This window comes from Syngnathus typhle, linkage group LG5, assembly GCF_033458585.1.
Source record: "Syngnathus typhle isolate RoL2023-S1 ecotype Sweden linkage group LG5, RoL_Styp_1.0, whole genome shotgun sequence".
Lineage (NCBI taxonomy): Eukaryota > Metazoa > Chordata > Actinopteri > Syngnathiformes > Syngnathidae > Syngnathus > Syngnathus typhle.
In genome coordinates this window covers 19,786,575-19,812,793 of record NC_083742.1, presented here as the reverse complement: position 1 = coordinate 19,812,793, position 26,219 = coordinate 19,786,575, and the positions used below count along the sequence as shown (strand labels likewise).

Below are 26,219 nucleotides of genomic sequence, written 5' to 3'. Positions count from 1 at the left end.
GAGCTTTTAGGGGTCAGAGGGGCGGTGACCTCTGAGAATCATTACCTCTTGACGTCTGCGAGCCGAGGGGCGGCACGTCCTGCGACTGCTTGAACAACAGGAACTGGTAGCGGTGAAGACCGCTATGCTGTGGTGGACTTGGAGGAGCGTAGTCTGCAAAACAAAGGAATTAGCCGAGCGACGGCTGATGAATGCAGTCACACACGGTCACATAAATGCGATTAGAACAATGAGGCAAGTCAAACTGCATGATTGTCACTGAAAATTGAGTCAACTAAGACATGTCCCCCCCCACCCCCACCGCTCATTGCCTGTAAATGAGTTAAAAAAACAGAATATTTAAAAATAAAAATATACTTACCAGTGATTGTGCGCCCTCTTAAGTCTCCATTCTTCAGTGAACTTCCCTATTCAAAAAAACATGTTGGTTAGCAGTGTTCAATATTTCTAATCGGCTTTTAATGACTTTTTTTTCCCTTTCTAGCAGAATCCTGAAGATTCTTGTGCCAACACTGACTGGAATTTAGAACTGTTCCTAATTATTTCCATCTTGAGTAAGGCTACAGTTCCAGCTCAAGAAAAGTAGCCCCGAAGCTAAGACGGTTTTGAAAAACAATGACATGAAAACAGCAGGGGTGTGTCCATTTTATATACACGATAGCATTTCCATGAACAAATCTATTGCTGTTGCATTTGTCATCAATGAAAAACCCGCACCTAATCAATTCATATAAGGGAAAAGAAATGTGTTTGTAACAGCAGGTTGCATCTTCATCAGATGTCAGGCGCAAAATCGTTATGCACATGTCAAGTTCAACTGGCTCATCATGGGCCCAGCGCACAGATGCTGCGCGCCATGCAAATTGCTGACAGGAACGTTTGTTTAATAGGCTTGGCTGCTCTCTCGCTCGCTCGCTCGCTCGCATCCTCGAGTGGGAGGAAAAGGGCTAAATATGTTGTCTGTGAAATGGCCCCAAAAGCACTTGAAGTAAACACGGAAGTCCCCGTCAGCGGCGCTGAGTGGGTATCTCGTCTCAGCAGCACCTGCCAGAGCCGCCTGTCTCTCCACGCGCAGGCTCCCCCCGCAGGGTGACTGAGGTACTGTGACGCAACCCAGTGAAAAGGCCGGCCGCCCGGCCACCGAGGGCATGCGGAATGAATGGGCTTTACCCAACCTCATCGGCCGGCTCAAAAGCTAAATGAGAACAGCAGTCAAAGCGTGAGAATAGTGTCATTTCTTTTGACCCAGATGATCTTTGCAAAAGTGATGAATGCCAGTTAGCGGTTAGCTTGCAACGGCCCTCAAAGCTGCCACTCCGAGACCCCATTAAGAGCCGGAAAAATTGGGATGACAGGCATGATCATGGATCTCTTGGAAAACGACACTATTGCAAAGATCATTCGAATCTCTTTTGTCAATGACAACGTCGGCTCGCTCTTTTGTTGTACATCGGAGAAGATTTACCAAGGATGATACAAGTGAGGGCTTTTAGAAAAATAATAATTCTTGCGTGATGTGGCGTAGTCATTGTGTCAATAATCCTGTTCCTGCGCTAGCGTGCTAAATATCAAGTGCACGGCGCCATTGTGAAGGCAATCGCTACTACCCGTGCGTTTCTGCGGGGAGAATTTTTCATCGTTTCATCCAGTGATCAGCGAGAACAAAAAGCTTTATTTAGAACAAGCAAGAGTCCCGAGGCCTGCAGGATGCGAGCCCGTTGCCGTGGCAACAGGTAGTCAACATTTGCGCGTGCGGCTTTGTTCTCACCGCGCCGTGATAATTCTACTCTTATACTATGTAGCGTCGTTAAAACAACAGCAGAACAGTTGCAATTTAGCGTGACCCGAGGTTTTTTTTAAAATCATTTTTAGGACAGTTATGACAGTTCAGGGACGCTCACCGGGGAGCGATGCTCACACTCATCTACAGGACATTCTCACATAGTGGGTGGCCCACCTCAGGGGACTGTCGTGTGGGGGCGGGATGCAGATCGCACGGAAAAAAGTTGATTGAAAGCTTCTTATTGAGTTGTTAAATGTTAGAAAAAAAAAGTTATAGTAGACTATGTGATGGGTGTGTTGGGTATTTGGGGGGGGGAAAAAAGCAGAGTTTATATAATAAAAAATAAATAAATAAAACTTTGGGCCATTGTTATGTTAGTGGAGTCCAAACAAAGCGCCGAGAACATAACTTTGAAAGTCCTCAAGGTGCTTCACGGCTCCAAGAAAGCATATCGTGTATATATTGCTTTGAAATAAGAAAAACACACAATGTGACGCTGCCGTGCACCCTCTCATCGGGGAATACTTAACTCAGAGCCGGTGTAGGCGGTAGGAATCTGACAAATACGGGAAATAGAACAATTCAAATGATAGATAAGACTATTAAAAAAAAAAAAAAAAAAGACATAGGAATAATTTGAGTTTAAAGTTGCGGCTTTAAAGCAACATCCAATTTCCAAAAGCAAGGGAACTTATTGACAGCTTTTATCATTACACAGCTGAACATTTGATGTCCACATTTCATTGACTCTGTTGGTCAGATGAGCAATGATTTGAGGCAAGCATGCATATACGTAACGTCCTTTCACCAGGAATACCGAGCGCTAGCCCAACATCCCTTTTTTCCCTCTTCTCCTCTTGTGTGGGTGAGTACTTCCCTTTGTCAACGTGAATTACTCATGCATCCACCTCTTGCTTCTCCCCTCCCATGCACACCCACCCACCCCGCGCAAGCCCACACCTACGATAATCAGCACCCACATCCGTCCGTCTAAAGCGCGGCTCGGAGCGCCTCGTTCGCTCGCTCCCTCGCTCTCTCGCTCGCAGTCAGGCTAACAGACGGGGAGAGAGAGCATGACAGATGGTGTTCACAGCTCTATTTCTGAGGCTGGACTTGTAGCCTGCCTCCCGCCAACCCCGCCAATTCCACTCAAGCCAAGTGCTTGCGATGGCGCCTGCTTCGTCTTCGCCTGGGTGCTCATTCATTTGCAGGCTGGTGGCGAATTTAAAGAGACGGCGTTGACGTACACTTTGCAAAGAGTTGCCGTGGCGGAGGTCTCGCCGCGTGCTAACGCCTGCTAATGCTAGGAGTCGAGATGGAAACTGGAGGGGAATCTGCTACTTGACTGAAACGGGATTGGTCTTAGGCTAATTGAACAATCCATTAGTACCTCAAGCTTGCGAGTGTTTTGGACAACGCCGTACGTGGCTAACCAAACTAGCAAAAATATTGTTGAATGATTGTAACAACGCAGCATCTCCCTAGGACGATATATGCTATGAGGACCAAAAAAAAAAAAGCAATCGTGAACCCAACATCCACTTCTCTGTCTCCGCCAAATCAAAAAATAGTCGCCAATAGCTTTTATTTGCATTTTCCAGTGGCAGACTACGTTAACCTATAAATGCCATTTGGACTCAGTATGACGTTGGAGCATTTATGCTTATCAAAATTCAGAGAAAATCACACTTAACGACATAAAATGCTGTCAGTTCCCTTAAATACATTTTTTTTTTCTACCCTCCGCAAATGAGAAATCAGTATTCCGGAATGTTGGCCTCGCTCTACAGGTTGCCCGTCATGTTATCTGCTGGTGCGTTGTGGAAGCGGCACCTAATTAGCTTTCATGCGGTGAAACGGACTAAATGGCCATCAACTAAGCAGGGTGAATTGGCCCCAGTCAAGGGTGAAAAGCAGTGGGTGAGTCATTCCCGATCTGCATCGATGCATCAACAAATTAACCCATTTAACGATTGCCGGTCCGACTAATGGCTTTAGCCAAGGAACTCATTTGGCGACGCTAATGAACTGACTGGAAACATAAACAGTCCGGTTACTAAGTGAACTCGGGCGACATCGCCTGACACACCGCGACGTAGCTCGTCATTAGCGGCGAAGCCCATGATTAGTCCAATCGCTAGTTGAAGAAACTAGCCACCCAAAGCTATTATCGCCCTCATCTATTCCGTCTCATTTGCATACATTACAAATGCGCCTTGGCAAAATGGCCGTGCCGGTCTGGTCATTTCATCCTCGGAGAGCAGATTGGCCTGCGCTGCCCCGTTAGGCCAAAAATGAGTGTACGCTAATAAAACTAATCTCATCCAACATGAGAGCTAATGAGAGTATGGATGCTGATGAGGCTCTACTTTAGTACAGCTGAGGGGAAGCCCGAGCTTGAGTTCCCAAGGTAACGCTGGCTTGGAGTTGGAGGGGGGGCAGGATGACTCACTTAAAGGGAATCCTGGATTCTGAACAAAGCTGCCCACCCGAAGCTCCAGCGGGCCAACATGTAAACAAGACATGCACCGGCCCCCACCCCTCTTCGAAATCAACCCCCGCCATAGGACTTCCCACTGACGGGGGTGGCACAGAAAAAAAAAATCTTAGCTCGTACCGGCCTACAACAACAAGCAGTAACATGATAAGGCTTTGACGGGGGATACAAAATGGACAACAGCCGAAAACAACGTCAAGTACAAACTTTTTTACATTGTTTCAAAAGCTCCACTTGCGCCGATTTCCGTTTTTGATCGACGTGGTGGGAGTGAAAACGAGGGCTATTAATGGCGTAGATCTTTAGAGTGGAGTGAGAACCATGACACAAATGAAATGACTTTTTGTGGGCTAAACTACGGGGGAGGAGGAGGACAAAAAAAGAAGCCAGAGAATGCGGAGGAGGGGGATAATAATGTAATTATTGAGACATTAAAAGTGATCAACAGGCGTGTAATTGACCGCTCAAGTTGGCCCAAGGTCAGTACATCCTTTTGACTTTGGATTCGCGGGCGGGCGGGCCAAAAGTGCGGAAACCACGTGACGCTTTGAGGAATTTATTTTTAAAAACAATTGAGTTGATTTAATTTCAGCATATTTGCTCAAATCAGGAATACATTTACCGTTTTCTATTGAACTCTCGTTTCACGATCAGAAATGATGTTTATCCAGTCAGCCGCATTGAGAGTAAAGTCATCCATCCCTCCAGTTAAGAGCAGGCAGCCATTTCGGCACAGTTCATTCAGTGTCTTTAGTCATTAACGAGCGAGAGCTGCCACAAAGGGATTTAAGAGGCGGCATTACTGTTTTGAATGGCCGCGTGCTTAATTCTTGTATTATAATTGAGGCAGGAGCGAGACAGAGGTTACGCTAACCGCTGGAAACCTGTCCCACTTCACGGAAAGGTTAATGAACCTTGCAAGTCCTATGGGAGATGGAGTATGCTGTTAATTTGACAAACGTGGGAAATAAATGCTTTTATGCTTTTATTGACGGTGACCAATAGCGGCCTTTTCCCAAATGAAAGGTTTTTAGTCTTTTCGGGTGCTTTTGCCGGGAGGCAAAAACAATCACGTGGAATGCATTTGCTGGAAGAAACTAAGTGCATAATTGTTTGCGTGGAACATTTCAGGCAAAAATGCGTCTTCATTATTTATTCCTAGGGGGGGGGGGCGTATACCGCAAAATGTAAAGTGACCTGCTTCTCTTAATGTATGGAAATTGTGGACTTCTATAACATTTCATTTTAAAAGAAAACTATCATTTTAGTATCCACATTTTTAGCTCTAGGTGATTAGGTTGTAACTTGGAGTTACTCAATTGGAATTTTCTGCAAAAGTACAGAAAGGGTAAAACTGTCCTAACCTTGCATACCTGCCCAGCCCGATCTCTCCTTCTCTCTCCCAGGGCTACTACAACCGAGCGCCGCTCCGTCTCGCCCGCGTGCATAATGTTTGCCGGAGAATGCTCGGCAATCCCTCTTAACCTTTGACCTTGGCTTATTGTTACCTGTGAGCGGCAGTACGGCAAACATGCGGTGAGAACACCGCGTAGACCTGCAAGCACTTTGTGTACTGTAACTACGGAGGAGGGAAGGAAAGAAGGAAGGGAAGGAGAGAGCTATTTAATCCCCCCCCCCCCAAAGGAACTCCCCTCTCAACCCATATCGTGAACTCGCAGGCAAATCGTGTTGCTGGAAGGCACACCACAAACACACACACACACACACGCACGCTGCCGTCTTTTTAATTTCGTTAGCTGAAAGAAATCTATACAGCGCGGCGGAATACGCCGCAGAGCCAAGTGAACTATACATCACCCTGGAATGTAAACCGCTTTCTTCTAGCAAGTGTAGCATAAAAATACCACATTGCAACAAACCTCTTGGCGATGATAACGGTCAATAGCGTAGATCAGAGGTCTCCGAAGATGTATGGTTGTTAGTCCAACAGCGTATCAATAAACTCAGCAAATAGTACGTAGGAAAAAAAAAACCTCAGCAAGAGAACGACGCTAATTATTCAGAAATAGCTGTATAATTGCCAGCGTTAAATCAAAAGCTGTTTCCAACACCGAAAAACAGTTGAGTACCGATACCAACTATCAGGGCCGATACCTGCCTTATCTCTTATCGATACATTTACCATCAGAAGCTAGAAATGAGAAGGATAGAAAATCGCCATTTTGGGGATCGTAAAACAATGACAGATCATTTCAATGTATCAAAAGTACCGTATTTTCCGGCCTATAAGGCGCACCGGACTATAAGGCGCACCTTAGGGGTTTTTAAGTTTTTCCTTGCCCTTTTGGGAGCTTAAGATCAGGGGATGCTTTGAGAATAATTGTCAATTTCTGTCTATGTGAAGCCCTTTGAGACTGCTTGTGATTTAGGGCTATACAAATAAACTTGACTTGACTTGACTTGACCTTCAATGAATGGCCCATTTTAAAACTTTATCCTTATATAAGGCGCACCGGACTATAAGGCGCACCATTAATGCATCATGTCAGATTTTGAATCCAAATCAAATCATTCTCCATTTTATCTTTTTTATTTCAACTTCAGACGGAAACAAATTACTTTATAATCATAAAATAATGATCCATAGTCTTTTTAAGTCATGATTCATAGTCTTCAGCGGGCCACTTATGATTGATTTCATGACACAATGCTTTGGGCCAGTTTAAATTTAGGAATTTGGTCCATATATAAGGCGCACTGGGCTATAAGGCGCACTGTTGGTTTTTGAGAAAAATTTAGGTTTTTAGGTGCGCCTTATAGGGCGGAAAATACAGTACTTGTGGTATCGGTATCAGTCTGAAAAAGTGCCATCGAACATCCCAAGTCGAAAATAACCCAAAGCGACCGATCGGCTACTTTGCTTGGATTGATAACCAATCAAATCAGACGATCAATTGAATCGTCAAGGATCGAAACATTAAAAATCCAATCATAGCGCACGTTCGTAATGACTCAGTTGCTAACTTTTGAAATGAGACAGGCCGCTCTAACATGTGCCAACGTTGCCATTCATAGCTGTCATATTTAATTACAATGCCAAAATACATTGGCTGTGTGAGGTCCTTTGTCAAATCTTTGTTTTTTGTGTACAATTATTAACTGGCAAGCATGCCATATACTTACATAAGGGCTATTCTAGGAGAGCATAATTATTAGTGAGTTGTTTTTATCAGCATGCCTCCCTCCCTCCCCTTCAACGGACTCGGAAAGACACAACTACGTGGAAGCCAAGGCCTAGACGACCCCCCACTAACGGTGACATTTATGCTTGTGTACGCCCCTCCGGATCCCATGCAGGGATTTTTTTTTTTTCCTTCCATGTCAAAAAAGACAAGTTACAAGTGGAAAGGTAAGCAGCGATTGACAAACACGTACTCCACCTTGAAATATCAAATCCTATCCAGGGCCCAGCGCCAGAGATACTGCTTTTGACTCGGGGTGGGGTGGGCGGGGTGGGGGGCATACGACAAAGACGACAGCTTGTGAGGGGGAACATTGTCTGCGGCTGCTGCGACTGGAAATCGTTTCAGGAAAAAAAAACAGGATTTGATGCACAATGCTGGTGGGTGTGAAGAAAAGGGGCTCATATTAAGAGAAGTGTCTTTATGTGCGCCGAGCGACCGGCGTTTAACTGCGTTTGCGTGGAGCACGTCCAATCGGCTCTAAAAATAACAAATATATACATCGAGTGTGACGGAAGCGTTCCAAGAGGGCTTTTGAGGTTGTCCTGGTTTTCTTGGAGTCATCTGGATAGGCATATTTGTTCATATAGCGACGCAATCTTTTTGGCTTTAAATGTCGAAACGGAATCTGAACAAAGTCCGCTTCGAGAGGGTCGACAGTATTTGCGTGTGGACGGAGGATGGAGCTGATGATTGGGCGCGGGATTCTTATGTAATTCTCCCTTTAGGTGGCGGAGAACAGTGAGAGCGTCAGCCCACACTAGAGAGAAACGTGTTTGTTATTAACTCATTTACTGCCGTCCCGGTTAAAATGGACGTCTATATCCGTCAACGGTAGGGAATGAGTTAAGTGTAAGAGGGGCCGGGACAAGTTCTAGGTGGGGCAGTAGAGAAGGTTGGGGAAGGATGTCTTTGGTGGAGATTTGAGCACGTTTTAATATTTCCGTTTTGTGATTTATTTGTCCTTCTTTTTTTCCCATGCCGTTCATCAGCAGTGTGCTCATCAAGCATTGGAGGGCTGAGTCATGAACTTCACGTGGTAGCACCTCTGACATTTACTGGAGTTTGGCTGCAGCTGACAATAGGACGAGCGCCACGAGCGGCTGTTAAGCATCTCCAGCTGGGCCCGCTATGTTAAGGACGATTGTTGTTCATGTTCATCAGGGGAACTTTTACATTTTAACATCCCAGCGGTCATAGCATTTGGAAACGGACCAAAATTTGGGTGGAAAAATGATTACGGCTGCAAATCTTGCAGGATCACTGTCAATGTATTGTTTTTTGGAGGGGGGACGTCGACTTTTTACTTTTCTTTTGTCATTACACGACAAAAAACGATAGATCACACTATGACCGTCAAGCCAAAGAAACGCCTCATATACTGGCTACACAAGTTTTCAAATCAGAGACCAGTAAAAACTCTTCAAAAGAAGAATTGTCATAAAAGCTGCTCGCGAAATCTCTATTTTTTTTTCAAAGTGAAGACAATTTGTTGTTTTAGTATCGACACGTGAATTGGATGCACAATTTGCCGCATAAAATCATCTGGCGGGCCCCCGGGCCTCCAGTTTGACACCCGTGGCTTGGATCGAAATCCCGGTGTACAATATAAGTTGCGCTGCTGTGTAACAAAGTTTACAAAAGTACACACAAGAAAAAAGTGCACATCGGTTAGGAGCATATTTGGCAAGTTTGGAAGAAACAAACAAAAAGAAAATTGTTCAATTCCTTCGCGCCCACCCCCTTGTGATAATATATGGATGTCCCGTAAGGTTATTTGTGTTTGCCGGGAAATGAAGTGCTCAACTGGATTAAAAACACAGCGCATATGTTTTGTAAATCTGTTTCCCTGGGCGTACGAGTAGCGTGAAGCAGCAGCTTGAGAGGGCAGACACTCTCATCATTAGCCGGGCGACGGCGTGCTCCTCTACCTGCACCGATCTGCGCAGCCAGGCACCGCGCAGATGTTCCCAGCGCCAGGTGCAAAGTGGCAAAGCCGCTTGGTGGGGGAATCGGCAACGGAAAATGGAAATAGCGTGCGGAATGCACAATAAGAGTTTAATTATGAATAATATCATTGGCTCTTTGTTCTCACAATGGTTTGGCTTGCCTTCGGGAAGTTCTACCTTATGGGGAGACTGCTGTCTGTCAAATAAACTTAAAGTCCAATGCTGTTATTTGCTCATGTTGTCTTCATTCTCCTCGGATGTATCTCCCCAAAAGATTGGAAAGAAAAAAAGGCGTAGCCCGCTCTATACTTTTATACTGTTAGCCAAAAATCAAATCTTGCATGGAGTAGAATACAGATAGGCTACATGATGTTATGCTAAGCTTGCTTTTTGTTGCGGTACCACCGCAAAATGGCACCAAAGCTGGCAAATAGCAAAAGTGCGATGAGAACCCTAGAACGCAAAACATAACTCGCTGTGACATACGTTTAATCATGCTACTGCGTTAAAATGCCACTAGGTGGCAGGACCGCTCACCATTATTTGTGTGTCAATGTAAACGTTTCATAATTACCGTAATTTTCGGAGTACAAGTCGCACCGGAGTATAAGTCGCACCAGCCATAAAATGCCCCAAAACGTGAAAAAACCCCCCATATATATGTATATAAGTCGCTCCTGAGTATAAATCGCCCCCCCCACCCAAACTATGAAAAAAAACGCAATTTATAATCCGAAAATTACGGTACAGAGACATTGATGCTAGCTTTGTTCTATGTTAGCATTAAGCTAGCAGACCTTAAGACAAAATGAATGAGATTGCTCAAATAATCATTGAGGATGAATTCATTTTCTATGATTTGCTCGGGGAGGGAATTTATTTTATTTATTCTTTTACAAAATTAGAGCAACTTGGAAATCATCCATCATCACCGAGCTGAGATTGCGTTCGACTCTAAAGGTTCCGGTGAGCGACACGTAAAAAGCCCTCATCTCCGTGATCTATTTGATTTTGCGCCGCATAGCAAAACGGTGAATAAAATAGCAACACGCCTAATAGTTTGCATTTTAAGGACATCTTGAGGTGTGGAGCAGATGATCTCTGCAGGCCTCCCAATTCCCAAACACCAAGCCAGCTGGTCTGAGACAATCACAATACTTCACTGTTTGCCTGACCAGCAGCAGAACACAGGCTCTGTCGCTCCCCCGGGAGCCCGTACAAGAGAGATGCATGTTAAAGCATGCATATCCCTCATGCGCCATATTAATGAGCACAGCATGCTTCGCCATGAAACTGTCCAGCTGTCTTCAAACAGCCACAAAGACAAAGTGCTACAAGAAGTGAATTCAATTGCGTGCTAATGAATTTTCGAGGAATTCTTTTGCCCCAAAAAATGAACGGGGCAGGGGAGAGGGGGTGGGGGGGGGAGCTCACTTGCATAAATTTGAGTCATTATCCTAATGCTAACTTGAAATCCATGAAAAACCTCAGGCTCCGCATCCTTCTTAAAGAGGATTTGACAGCGATAATGAACACCTTGGAGCGAGAAAGAGCATTAAGTGAAGCGCAGTTCATATTGCATCACTTTTGACTCACAAGCCGCTGAAAATGATCAGGAGAGTATTAACAAGACCGAGTAACGGCAAGTTCTGTATGTGCGCATAAGCTGCGTCTATTCCGAAACTAATGATTTACTTGTTAGAGTAATTATCGCTGTGAGACATGCTGGAACATCTGCATTGATTTAGAGTGTGGAAGGCCAGTGAGGGGGAGGGAGGGAGGGAGGGGGGGGGGGGGGGACAATCTGGATTTCTCGCTTAAGAGAGCAAGACAATCTGTTGATGCTTATTTTGGTAATTAACCATAAATTGATGGGGAAAATGTGTACTCTGCATTTGAAATGGCTTTGACAACATCCATCACTCCATTTATTGAGAAAGCTTTTGAATATCCACGTCCCAGCGTATATTCTTTCCGTTTTGTAAAAATGGAGCTGTTCCTTTTATTTGAACTTTCAAGGTGAGCATGAAGTCAGAGCCAGGTAAACCCATTGTCCTTGTTCTGCTCCCTTTGCCTCTAATGAGGGCCTGTTGACCTCAATTCATACCGGGCTGAATTAAGAAAATCTTTACCCTTCATAACTGGAGCTATGGATAAGGAATAGCCATTAATTATGGCAACATCTACAAAGTACTGCAAGATGATGTGACCTTGGACTGATGAATGTATCTACTGTAGAATGCAGGTAACAAAGGCAACTCAATTTTGCTATTTAAAAAAAAATAAAATTAAGTTAAAAAGTAAAGAAACCTGAATTAGCTAAATGCTCATTTTCATTACCAGTGGTAATATAATTTGGGGCAGGACCAAATGCCCCAAATTTTAAGTAATTATAAGTAATATAATTACTTTATATTAATTTATAATTATAATATCTTAATTTATAATTAAGATTATAAGTAATATAATTTATTAAAAAAAATAAAAATGTAAAGACACCTGAATTAGCTAAATGCTCATTTTCATTACCAGTGGTAATATAATTTATTTAAAAAATAAAATAAAATAAAAAATGTAAAGACACCTGAATTAGCTAAATGCTCATTTTCATTACCAGTGGTAATATAATTTATTTAAAAAAAAAATGTAAAGACACCTGAATTAGCTAAATGCTCATTTTTATTACCAGTTGATAATATATATATATTTTTTTCCTCCACCAGCGTGATCTTGACATAATGCTGCATCTATCTCTTTTCGCTTGACTTATTTATTAAGAGAGCCATCAGTGTGAAATAGAATCCCGTGCACACTTTGGGTGAGGGGGGGGGGGGCGATTACATGCCAAACCTGATGTTGTGCGATGTCAGAGTGACACTGGTCAATTAAACACCTCCCACTAGTGGTTAGCATCACTCAAAAGGCTCATTAACCTTCCTGACCAAACAGCAGTCACCAAGCGCGCCGTCAAAGTGGCCGAGCCCCGCATGGGCAGCGCGGGTCAACACCCACACAAGTGACACGGAAGTCAATTGTTACAAAGACCACGTCGCTCTCGTCTGTCTGTCTGGGCACTTTGTTTAGTTGCACGTGCTTAAGCTAATAGCCAAGGTGACGCTTAAAAGGTGCATATTTTTTTTGTCCATCAATGAACCAAGGTTATTCTTTGCAGGCTTCAAATCAAGCACAAGGGCAGCTCTATAAATCATAAGCGCGCTCGCTATTGAAGCCGAACGGCATTACGTTTGGATTTTTTGAATCAATGATGCATATATTTAGCGTGGAGCGACGGCGTCTGAAGTGGAATGAAAGCAGCCCGAGCGCCTTTGTGCGTCTTGCTTTTCAGACCACTCGTCTTAATCTATGGAGTCGATCGTCTCCCGGTTCGCTTAGGATTTAAGAAAGAAAGGAAAAAAAGTCGACAAATATTGGACGCAATCGGCAACTCAACACGCATTTGCAATGTGAAGACACAAAAACAAATGTATGAAAAAGGAGCGAAATAGGAAGAGGAAAAAGGGGATCGGAGCCGTGCCCATTTTTGGGGGTGTAAAATATGGAGAAGTGTGGATCATCGGGGGAGCAGTTCTGCCTGGGGGAACAGATGAAGGGAGGACACTGTGCCAAAATCTCTCCACTGGAGGGAAGGGTGGGGGGCTGGTGGAGGAGCTCTACGGGAGAACGAGTGTGCGCCTCGCCTCGCCTCGCATGCCGCTTTCCTCAATCGCAGTCTCGCACGCCTGCGTTGACACGTCTCGGGCCGTGTGCAGCGAAAGGGAAATTGTTGCTGACAGGCCCTTGCAAACTTCACAGCCATTTCCAAAGACTTACTCCCACACTTTTGTCACAGGCGTTTATTGCCGCGGATACACCAAACCAAAATTTGTTCGCAACTTGGCATCCTCTTTTCATCAAGTTGAGCCTCGGGACCATTTGTCATTTTTCGGCCCCGGCGCGCATTCAAATGCCAGTCGGGGGGGGGGAATGATCAAAACACACAATAAAATAAAATAAATAAATAAACAAATACCGTAATTTTCGGACTATAAGTCGTGTTTTTTTCCCATAGTTTGGGTGGGGGGGGCGACTTATACTCAGGAGCGACTTATATACATATATATGTTTTTTTTTCTCACTTTTTTGGGCCTTTTACGGCTGGTGCGACTTATACCCCGGTACGACTTATAGTCCGAAAATTACGGTAAATAAATAAATAAATGAATGTCCGATCACGTGGTCAAAGTGTGAGAACTCAAAAAAACAAAAAATTACCTCAACATCTGTGACCAACCAGTGCCTCCAGTGAGCCATAGTCGGTGAAGCGTGACTTGGAGCGTCAGGATCAACCATCATCAGAAGGTACTTCTCACCCTGCCAACAACAAAAGCGCCACTTCATCATCATCATGCGTTGGACAAGTTACTTACAAAAAGTAATATATTTCAGATTAAAAGTTACTCCCATTTGAAATGAATACCTTCTTTTATTGCAACATCAGCATCTGTGCTACTGAATGATGAGAGAATAATACCAATGTGATTTCCCGATTCACTCTTGGGCTGAGTTTACACTTGTCACATCAGTTTCGGTTACTCCCACAAATTGGCGCCTTAGTTTCGGTGACTGGTATCGGCTGCCGTCGTAAGTATCCGATACGTAGAAACGAGTATTGGCATTTGCCCAATCCTTAGTTACACTTTTTTTCTTTGTCAACACCTCGACCAAAAACAAACAAAGATATGTTTTTCAGGGTGACACTCCAAATTGTTCCACTTTTGAGTCATTCAGCTTTCGAGGTTGCGCCGTCTTCCCAAACTTGGCATGGCTCAGCTTGGCAACCCAACTATTCCGCCAATTCCAAATCTGATAAAGCCAAATCCTTGTCGTTCGAATGATCACAGTTAACTTCCTGCCACTTACCAACTATCTTAATACCCCTCAATCTGTCATTGGATAAAGTGAGAAAAGCAGCATCTCAACTGACACTTGATCACACTTATTGGACGCTGATTTGGCCGCCTAATTGCCAGAACATTTTCATTCTGTCTGTCCCTAAAAGTTACAGACTTATGCGAACAGATTGAATTATTGCAAGAGCACATTTGTCATCTCTGGTCCTACGCCCAAAAGCTGCCAGACCATATGATAGTTTTTTTTTTTATAAATGTTCACTTCCTCTAGGAAACCGATATATTAATCGCGGCTGCTTCTCTCAATGATGCTCTGGAAAAAAATAAAATAAAAAAATGATCTGTTTGTGTCAACAAGAAGTTAAATTCCCCGTTTGTTGTGTTTTATGGAGGCATTCTCAGAATTAATCCAAATCCAATGTAGTAGCCTATGCTCAAACAGCAGTCAAGCATTTTTTTTCCCCCGAAATGCTCATTTTTGAGCCAGATTCTCTGCCTACCTGACAAGCGGTAATAAGCGTAAACAACTAAGCCTAATAATAGGATAATACCGTCGTCTCAACGATAGCGCCTGCAGGTAACATGCAGACAGACGGGCAACAATGGAGCCTCCTCCACAGCCTGTCAAAAGTGACTCCATATGAGTGACCCCCCCGGGCGGCTTAGCAACCATGACCTGTTGCCTTCTCACCAGTTCTGTAATCCTCATTTGTACGCGTTTGCTACCGGGCAAAGTGATAATGGACTTTTTTTTTTTTCGGGAAGTCTGATGTGTTCATAACACACACTTTGAATTAAACATGACTCCCGGTCACAATTATCATTCAAAGAAATGGCCATAGTTGATGAACATTCATCAAGGTGTTTCTTAAAGCTAAATTTAGAAGACTTGGAATTGTTTTGACAACTCATTCCTGATGCTTTCTGGGCACGTTAGGTTGTTGAATTTCTACCTGTTAGAATTTCGCCCCGTCCATCTGGCACGGGCGGCGGAAATATAAGAGAGGATCCCTCCGTGCTTGCTCTTCACACATTGTGGCATGTACCCTTCTCTCTCTTACACGAGGACATTTTTTTTTTCTTCTTCTCCTCTCCATCTGTCAAAATCCACATTAATTGCGCACTGATATGTGTGAAAGACTCCAGGGAAAAACAGATGCATGCTTTGCCATCTGAAATAATATAACAGGGCTCAAAGCAACTCAACGTCGTCTCCAAATATGTTTGAGCGAGAGAGGTGGCTACTGTACGAGCAAGGGCAGACTTAAAAAAAGAAATACAAATACTCCATTTGCTCTCACTATTGTTACTAATGACAAATCCGCATTGTAAAGGCACACGTATTCTATTTCTGGCATTCCAAAAGTATGCGTATGAGGTAAACCGAGGACTAAATTGGCCATAATGTGAATGTTAGTTTGTTTATATCCTACAACTCGCCCTTGTCAAGCGTAATTGGCGACAACTGACCCGGTCGGGAACACAATGATGCAACTTGCACATAAAGTGACCAGCTGGCTGAAAAAAAGAAAATAAAAATAAGAACATTTCAGCCAAAACATATCCCGTAAGAGCTAAGGTTAGCCTAAGAACGTGAAGGATATGCTTCCGCATATAGAAAAAAACCGCATGGTGAAAAAAATGAGGATTTGCGCGTATGAGCAAATAAAGCATATTAATCACCTCCGGGATGGACCTTTATCCCGTTATCGAGCTTAAATTCTCGACTCTAAATCACTTAAAAATATCCCGTTGAGGCAGGCACTTTTGAGAGCTCCAAGGTGTGAAATACAGTGGAACCAATGGTTCACTTTCAACTTCTTCCGATTGAAACCTATTTCACATTTAAATGCAAATTATAATGATTCGAAATGTTTCCATTGTCCCATTTTTTTCACCTTTCATCACACAAGTATAGCATATCGAGAACAACTAATGTGTAACAAACACTCATCTCAAATCATCTCTCCCCATTGAAACCAATGTCAATGCCGTCAATCCGTTCTGACCACGACGTATGGCTCATCTTTACACATGGCGGTTTGAACTCCCTCGAATTTCTTTTGTGGCTGAAGGTTGCACCGTATTATACTCGATGATCCATATGTTCTTGGTTTCGCAGCCTTTATTGCTCCACCGTAATGACCCGACGCCACTAATAACTACAAAAAAAGAACAAAGTAGCTCCGGATGTAAACCCCTCGCTTACCTTTGAGTGAACTCTGCTGGGGATGAGAATCAGAGAGTTGTCTAATCGCTACCCTCATAGAACGGCCTCTGCTATCGAGCCCGGTTCTGCCGACTGATGACACCGCGAAGAGCAATAGCGAGGCAGCGAGACGAGGAGAGGGATGGAGGAGGCCCCTCTGCGAGTTTACAAGTTCACGCTTTATCCCCGACCCGACAGCAAACAGTGTCGTCCGTGTAGCTGCCTATTAATACACCCGTTGCTTCATCCTCCCTCCTCGTCCACATCGGAACCGGCGGCGTTTCGTTTAATGGTTAACCGTACGCACACCGCTCGAGACGAAATCCCAGTTTAAGACTCAAAAACATTTGAACTTGTTTGGTCATTAACAGGTATCTGTGTTGTGATTAAGAGACGGCCGAGGCTTAACAAGCATCTGATGCAGCTTAGAGCGAGGCTGAAAGATCCATCTCGTCATACAGAAAGAAAATTGACATAAAAACACCAGATGGTAGGTAATACGGTATTTCATATGATGTATCTCGAAAACTCGTACGTTAGCATCTCAAGGCGCCGCTCTCGATCTGCCGTCTGATTTTGGAGACGGTGGCAAGAGCAGAGGTCGCAAGATGGAGTTAATCCTGGTGGTTCTGGTCAAACGGGTCAAACAGGCAGCGGTAATTGAATCCCGATCAAAAAATGCGGCCTGAGAGGCAAAAGATGAAACGGAAATGGAAGAGGTCACTCAGTCACCTTACGGGTGAGACGCTCCTCGTTTTCATTAAGAACGCTTTTGGACTTGGCTTGAAATTGAAGCGATGGCATTTCTCTGCCCTAAAAGATCATGCTGATTGATCATCCCTTTTGCTAAATGATTGTCAATATGGGATTCGAACCTCTTAAACCCGAGTATTGACACAACTCGTACGCAAAGAGAACAAACATCAGCATGTTCCTTAAGTGCCTCGTGCGGCACGGCACGGCACGGCACGGCACGGCACGGCTTGCTCGCTACCTACAAACCTGCCTATTTTTAAACTCAGCCTGCCTCCTACACAGGAGCGGAGCGTGAAGTGGCTTCGAAATCCACACTTTGGAAGAGCCACATGGTCAAGGGAAAGTCACATGTTGACATAAAACGTGGGGCCCAAAACAACAGCGCTAATAGACTCCCTCGCGCTATATTAGCCGAGCGCAGCGGTGAATTCGGAGGAGGCGGCGGTTCAAGAGGAATCACGAATCATTCAATCGCTCATACTCACAACGCGCGAGGCGTCGACGTTGTCGTCAAAAAAATAAATCAATTACCGTAAATTCCGGACTATAAGCCGCACCGGACTATAAGCCGCACCAGCTAAAATTGGGGGATATTTTAGTTTTTTTCTTATATAAGCCGCACCGGACTATAAGCCGCACGTGCACACGCGTTTTTTTACAAAGAAAGACCGTTCACAGAAAGCCTTTTTAAAGTTGTTATAACATACTTTAACATGTCTTTCTCAACATTGCCTGTGACGAAGGGTTTAGAGCCCTTTGACGCAGGTCACCTAGCGTGCATTCCTATAGCTCATAATAGTCACAAGCAACACAGCCAGAATAAGCAGCAGTCATAGTAGTGTTTCAAAATAGTATTTTTGTTGTTTTTTTTCGTCAAGATACCGCAGTGTATAAAAGTGATCAAGTCATCACAAAAATCACGAAAAAAAATCCTTATATAAACCGCACCTGACTATAAGCCGCAGGGTTCAAAATTTTGGAAAAAAGTCGCGGCTTATAGTCCGGAATTTACGGTATATCACTGTGGATCTAAAGTTGAGTATCGGACTACTTTGATAAATTCCGTCTGTTTGTGCATTCTGAGTAGCGCTGGCATAGCTAACATTAAGATGCTTCACAGAGTGATTGAAGCTTTTTCAGGGAGGGAGGGAGGTAGGGAGGGGAATTAGTATAAGGCCTCGGGAACAATTTCTGCATTTCTCTCAACACTGACGACTTCTTTCACCACAGCCGTGCTCGTGTTAAGCTTATTAGTCACCCTGGATGCCATCTTGCTAGCTGTGGCTTCCGCCACTCTCCGGTGGATGCTTTCCACACCTACTCACTGCCGCCAAAGCGAATCCCCGCAAATGCCTTGCACACGCTCCAGCACGGTAAACGCCACTAACAGGTACTCAAGTGGCAACGCACAGGAATGTGAATTTCATATCCCGCCATGCTAAATGAGGCCGACATATTTTTTTTGACACGTATTGGTAGTTATGCTGATCAGGACGCAGTAGATTCAAACAGGGAAAATTATAATGTTTTGGACTCATGTCCATAATTACGCTGTCAAGCAAGCAGCATGTTATGAAGTCAAAGTGTACTGTTCCATCAACATCTATTTTTTTTTTCTTTTTTTCTGACTTTAGAAAGAAAGTCGTCGTACAAACTTATTAATGTTGTAAAACTTACGGGGCATTTTCTCTGTGGAGTTTTTCTGTGGGCTTCAGTTTCCTCACAAATTCCCCAAAATGTGCCCGTTAGATGAATTGAAGACTTTTCGCTTAGCTATACTTGCCCAAAGTCAGCTGGAATGAGATCCAACTCACCTGCAACCTGAATAACAAGTGGTACATGGGCTCCCTCTAGTGGTGTGTGAAAGAATCATTGCATTAGTACAGTTCAGTTGTATTTCACTTTGAGGGTCAGCACTTTTTGTTTAACATTTAAGAACTGTTTTGTTTTTAATACTAATAGTTAAAGTTTTTACGCGCAACACATTTGAATAATAATTCGTTTTCTTTATTGTGTTCTTTCCCCACTGCTGATATTTACAAATGTACAAAAAATGAATGACGTGAAATTCTGACAGTGAAGATTTGATTAAAACGATTATTTATCATGGCGCAGTCCAAATTTCGCTACGAGTTGAGTTCTGCGTCCTCTTGACACCCATTTGTGTTTGGCCCTCAGAGTGGTTCAAGGCGTCAGGGGCTGTTCACAGGCACTGTGTGTTTCACCAGCCAAGATGGCTTCCACATTTTTTCTATCATGATTAATTATGGTTGCTGATGGTAGTACAGTGAGAAAGTGTAAATTATTCCCACATTTGCTAGTGCCCTCCGCGCAGTCACTGTTGTGTAGGAAGATGCTATTGACGCCATCCATGGATGCCGACCAAAAGGCATCTACATGGGGTGGCAAACTCGAGTGATTATTAGGACGGGAAGGGGGGGGGGGGGTATCTTGTGTCAGCTGAACAGAGTCCAGACTGCCAGTTGACAGGGCCGGAGTTTCCAGTATGGAAGAGTCTGGTTTCAGTGGGCGAAGCTGGGTGTTGGGGAGACGTTCGGACCGCTTGGAAGCTTGAAAGAGAAGCTTTCAAACAGACAAGCACCGTCTGTGTTCCAGTGTCACCAGCCCACCCGTCTGACAATCAGGGCCATGTCATCACTTGGGCTCTGAGTAATTCAGGGAACACTCTTAGGGGACGCTGCAAACAGACGGCAGGGGGACCATCGATTGAACAAATTCACATTTAAAAAAAAAAAAAAAAAGTTGGAGATCAAACTCATCACCTGTTGCCATTTATACACCAACAGAATAATAAATCATAGCAAGTTGTCCATTCATATAGTGACAATTTTTCTTTTTTTTTAAAAGCTTGTGAATAACACAAATAGAAAACCCTCGGGTGTAAAAAGAAAACGAAATGATAGATCGAAAAAATGTTCTTTGAAGTCCCCCAATATGTCTTTTTAAATGCATAGTGCATGCCGGACTGACAAGCTTTAGTGTTAGAATCCCCCCAAAATATATATTTAAAAAAAAAAAAAAAAAATCAAAAACATCTGACAAATCATTTTGTGGTTGTTGTTCCATTTAGCGCTGTCACAGAGGACATTACGGAGAATGGCATTTATAATCACAATGCAGAAAGTGTTATCAGAGGAGGTACAGGTTTATGGTTCAAGGGCTCGTCCATTCACGGAGAACAAGCTCAGCCTTTCCGCTTGACACGCTGATAAAGACGGCACAAATAAAACCTCCATCTTTGCCTCTCCCCAAGGGAATAATATATCAGCCATTTGAATGTGGCACATATTGAATCATTTCCAGCGACGATGATTCATTTGAATAAATCAGCCTCTTATTTTGCCAACTTGAACTGATACCGAAATAAGAAAAAGAAAAAAAAATACATGTAATGTGGTTAGATCTAAGGAGGGACAGGTGTTGGGAGTGTTCTATAGTAGTGGTGGTAATCCTAATCCCCTTTCAAGCAACAATTAATGACTACAGCAATAATCTTGGCATATATGTCGTCGCAATTCCTTTTTGACTGTCAAGCGCAACCTGCCTTTCTCGCATCCCACAAGATATGTTGCTGCAGGCAGACAGGATTTGATCCTGGATTTGCATAAATGTACAGCAATAATTCAAGAAATAACCCAAACGGAGATCGTTGGGACCCAATATGTTGTTGTTTTCTTAACCTACCACTATGAACTCACGTTATCGATAAGATCGACCGTAAAAGCTTGTCGTGAAATATGGATCTCGTGTATATTAAGTGATAAAAAAAAAAAAAATCCAAACTTTTAATGCCTTTGACAAAAAAGAAAAATCAAAGTACGGATGCACAGGATCAGCCTATCGGCAAAGGTATACAATTTATAAAAAAAAAAAAAAAATCTGCATCTTGTGCAATGAAAGGGGTTATATGCACACTGAAGCAGATGTACACATTCTGACACACACACACTGGCGCACAAACACACACACTCGCGCGCACATACACAAATCCTGTTGAGCTGAGCCGAGCACAGATAGCCTCGCAGGCCTCCGAGGCACAATTAGGATTTCACGCGGGGAAGAAATCTACATTCCCGCACACATGAAAAAAGTCCTTTCTACCTCTCGACAACAATATCAACTTTTCACTTAAGGAAGGGGGGGGAAAAAAAAAAAAAAAACCTGCAGCACCACTCGAAAGGATTTGGACAACAAAATGAATCTGTCGTTGTTAAGGAAAAATATGACGGTTGAGGGAAATCCAGTCCTAAGCCACCCAGTTCCAATCAATTTCTTCTATTGGCTGCGACATGAAAAGAAGCCAGCACGTCTGGTTTGCTCCAAGTGAAAAAACATTCCATATATGGAAAGAGACACAAGTTGAAATTGGTGACTTTTGATGGGCTGTGCTAACAATTTTTTTTTTGACTTCTTATATTCTAAACTAATGTTGGCCGTAAAAAAGTAAACACAAAACTAATTCCGATGAATTAATAACTGTACTTGGCGTGAACTATTGTCACAATTTAATGGAGCGCCATCATGCACACTTTAACACAGACAGACATGAGGCTAAATACCATGTCAGACCTTCAGCCACAATGAACGTCTCCACATGTAAACTTCACTTCACCCGATGCGACACATCATCATCCCCCAGGGCAAATAAGGACTGGAGCTGCATTCGAATTTGACCGGGACCTTTGAGCTGCTTGCTCACTGAAATTGCACAGAACGGAAAACTTATTGCAAACGTCACTGCGGATATGCAAATTTGCATCACTGCAAAAGAAAAGGTTAACGGCATCATCTCGAGTATCCCCCCCCCCGAAAAAAACCTAATCTCCAGCAATGTCATCCAGCGACAATATGTCATCGCTCGTTATCGATAGCTCTCCTGACATTCCCTGAAAGAAAGCGAAAGCTTTGCATCCTGCAAACACCTACTCTGTGAGCTTTGGTTTCAGCTCCAAAACCTCCACACCACAGTGTGGGCAGTGCTGGCAGAGCCCAACCTGAGAACACTGACTGCGTGCAACAGTTGGACTAATGACTGGGAAAAATAAAAATTATATATATATCTATTATCAAACTGAAATGGCCTCACAGCAGGCACAGCTCCGTGGAAGCATGTTGACTTGTGCCCACCTCCCTCTTAGACGTCCACAATGCCTCGAAGGTCTTAGCGCCGTAAGGTGTGCTGAGCGTCTCCAGCTTCAGCCACTCCAGAAAAAGATCACTTTAATATGTTAAGAAGATTAAGATGGATCAATGTCGAGATACACGTTTCGAAAAGCCACCTAAATCTCGAGTGTTTTGAACGCGAGTCGGTCGAGGTGATCAACAAACAAGCCCACCGGAATTGGCTAGCGAGAATGGAAGCTTATTTGGAGATTTGGGCAATTTTAAGCTTCTTGAATCTAAAACCATCCCACCTTTTGCTTAATAATTCATAAACACCAAGCTCGAGGACAACAAAAGCACGGTTAAACATCCTGGTCACAGTTCCGCTCGGCAGCCGTCTTATCCTGTTTATGCTAATGCTATATAGTCAGTCCTCTTTGTGTAGGTCAACATTTGCCTTAATCTTCTGCTGCAAACATGTAAAACACCAAACAGAGAAGCAGGAGGCGAAAAGTTTAAAGGTCTCCCAAATCAAATTGAATTTCTCTCATCGAGTCTTTCAAGGGAATTAAATCAGGTATTATGCTAAAATCAAGCTAGGTGGTTGTGTTGCCACCGATTTGAGAGTGCTGCTCTACAAGACAATGAAGAATCGGAGCTGGAATGAATGATGTAAGTGGATTAGCAATTAATCCGCATATCATTTCCCCCCATCGACCGTCCTTAGATTAATCATAGCATCAATGGGCCTGATTGCTAGCATCGCTTGCAACGTCAAATGCTAGCATGGCAATTACGCAAAAACTAACTAAAAATGGGAGAACCCAAGTTGTGGGAATCACTTTCCCGTGGAAAACTTTCTCCATGGAGAAAAAAAAAAGCCTAAACATCTTATTTTATCTGCCAAACGTGTATTAACCTGTTTTTCCTGTACACTGGCTCAGAGTTAAGACAATAAGAGCACCGAAGAGATGAAGGGGAAGGCATTATGGAGCGTTAAGCATAATGAGCAGCCCCCGAGCTGTTCTTAGAGAAGGTGAATCAGAGGATTGGGACACGAGTGGAACTAAACCCTGTGCCGGACCACAAAACATTATTGGGCAAAGTGCCACTAAGCCATGCATGTGTGTCTTCAAGTAAACTTCACGTGATCACGCCACTTCAGGATTACGTGCTTGGAAAAGAAGAAGAGGCTGTCAAGAGGAGAGCAGAAATAAATTAACCCAGTTTTAAGCATAAGCACCGCAGTAATCCTGCCTAAAAGTTTTGTCTGCGTTTAGTTTTCAAAATCAGTTATGATGCGCAAAGGACTGAGGACTGAAATGTTTTTCGATGGAAAAGAATTGACGAGGAAGTCAAATTCACCAGGAGTGAAGTTTGATATCTTGGCTCGCATCATAATGAAAGCAATGTCGTACCGCGACGGCTTCACGGAGCGGTCGACAAATGATTGCCTGGTAAATGTTACGTTTCTGTACTTTGTAAAAATAGAAATTTAATCTTGCATGTTTATCTTTGTGAGTTGGAACTGAGCTTACCAAAAATGTATACGAATCCAAAGGTAACACTTCCTGTTTGACAGCTAAATATTAATCATTTCATTTCCAATAAAGGCCCGCTGTCAAGGTCTTGGCTATTGACCTGTCAACTCTGTCGGCAGATCTCAGTAAAATTATTTCATTTTACCGCGAGTGTGGCCCGTAGACTCGTCCCTCCTTTGTTTGCAAAAATGCCAGTTATTACCAATTGAAGAAAAAAAAAAATCATCCAGTTAGTACGTTTAATGGACTATTAAAAATATTTCATTGACTTGTTACCATCATCTTCCTGATATTATATTTTCAATAAAGATGATAATCACAGAACCGCAAATGGAACCCTGCCTGGAAGCAAAAAGGCTCGTTATTGCTGTATGCACTGGTGGTGTCTGTTGCCAGAACACACAAGTGCCAACACTCTGCATTGTCCATGGGGAATCAGATTTTCCTTGATAAATTGCGCCACGCTGTTTGTGATTTAATCACAATAAATAAAATATTAAACGGATCAGTCGAAAATATTCCAGTACTCGATACACTTGTTGAGCCTTGCCGTCATATGACTGTGGAAATATTAGCCTCGCTGAATGAAAGCCGTAGTCTTCTAAACTTTCAATCCACGTGTTTTTTTTTGTGTGTGTGGGGGGGGGGGGACTGTCAGGAATCCTGCATGGGTGGACTCAGAGGCTTTCCTGGGAATGACAGGGTCTGCGCGAGAGGAACCCCACCCTCGCGTCTCCGGCGTGCCAACACGGGGGGGGAGAGTGGGCAGCACGGAGACGGCAGGCTGCTGCCGTGGGCACTGCCAGGCTTAAAGCTGCCCTGTCGTCATCAGAGGCTCGCAGAAAAGAACGCTGAGATTCACCAAAACAAAACAAATAAGAGGAGGGGGCTCGTTGCATTTAAATCCTCTCTCAACGCCCCCGCGTGTTTCAGCAAAGCATAAAAATCATTCACAGAGAGCGAAAAGCAGCAAAGAAAGAGACAGAGGGAAAAGCACTATTAGAAGCTCAAGAGATCATCATATTGAGGCAGCGCTAATCACAGTCATGCTTTAAACCCTCCGTCCATCCATCCATCCATCCAAGTGTCTACCGAAAGAAAGACGACGTCTGAAAGCCTACTTGGCTTTGAGCCGGACCGAAACGACGGTGTTGCCGTGACTAGAAAGTTCGAGGATGCTCATTTATGACGTTACGTTCGTTTGTGTTAGCACCAAATGCAATCGGTACCCGGTCGGGGCTAAGCTAGCTAGCGGAGGAAGCTAACATAGCACGGCAACTGTCACAGAAGATACAAAGTAGTCATTTTACTACAAAAAGCTTTGTTGAAATATACTAGGAAGGTCCAAAGTCCAAAGCTTGGAACCAGTAAGAAGTTAAGAGGAGGCTCACAGTTTGTTTCGCTTAGCTCCAAAAAACCCACAAAAAAGCGTGAAACCTTGATTCTGGCTATAATGACTTTAGGTGCGCATGAGATCCTCACAAGACAGTCTACGTCAGAAAATCCAAATCTTATTGTTCACAGTAATTATGGTCAGCTCCAAATGAATTTGAAAGCTTCGGCCATATTTAGAGGTGTGTTTCTAGGCCGAGTGGACTCCATTACAATTACTCAGCAGGCCTGCCTGCCTGCCTGCCTCCCTTGGCGGCCATGGAGTGGGAGGACCAGTGGGTGGATTTGAGCCGAAGCGGCCGCTATTCTGTCCCGCTGCCACAGGTTTGCGAGGCTGAGTGGCAGAGAATAGCGCTGGCGCCTTGACAGGAAGCGTGGTGGACTGGCACGGCAACAATACGAGCGACAATCGCGCTCCTTCAATTGCGCCAATTGGTTGGAGTGTCGGGGAAACGGAGGGAATCGCATTTCAAAGCCAATAAAGTTTGTATTGATTTATTTTCACGTGTAATGCGTTTTGCCGTCTGGTTAGAACAGTGAATCAGTCCGGACGGTATTATAGGACCATAGATCAAACGGGGTTTGGGCAATAGATCATGTTCAAAGTGGACTGCTTAGCTGGTGAATCCACAGAGGAGATCTTACATCCAACTGGATTTCAATTATATTTTTTTTCCCCACGTCATCTTCACAATTCCCGGTTTTTAAGGACCCAGAAAGAGTCGCCGGGGCACACTTATGTGACTGGAACCTATTGCAGCTGACTTTTGGTGGAAGTGTGAGTAACTACCATTGAGAACTACATCCAGCAATGAAACAGGACATTTTAACTCATTCATTATTTGTTGGACTAAG

General features: G+C 43.7%; 1 protein-coding gene across 3 annotated transcripts in view; it reads right to left on the bottom strand.

The window, feature by feature from the left end:
- egr3 (early growth response 3) overlaps positions 1 to 26,219 on the bottom strand; it is a 39,525-nt gene that overhangs the window by 11,314 nt on the left and 1,992 nt on the right. For all 3 annotated transcript variants that reach the window (XM_061279539.1, XM_061279541.1, XM_061279540.1), the window contains exons 4-6: positions 13,705 to 13,803; positions 362 to 407; positions 46 to 153 (exon numbers count right to left, since the gene is read on the bottom strand). The gene's annotated coding sequence lies outside the window, so the exon portion shown is untranslated. The remainder of the gene's footprint in view (positions 1 to 45; positions 154 to 361; positions 408 to 13,704; positions 13,804 to 26,219) is intronic.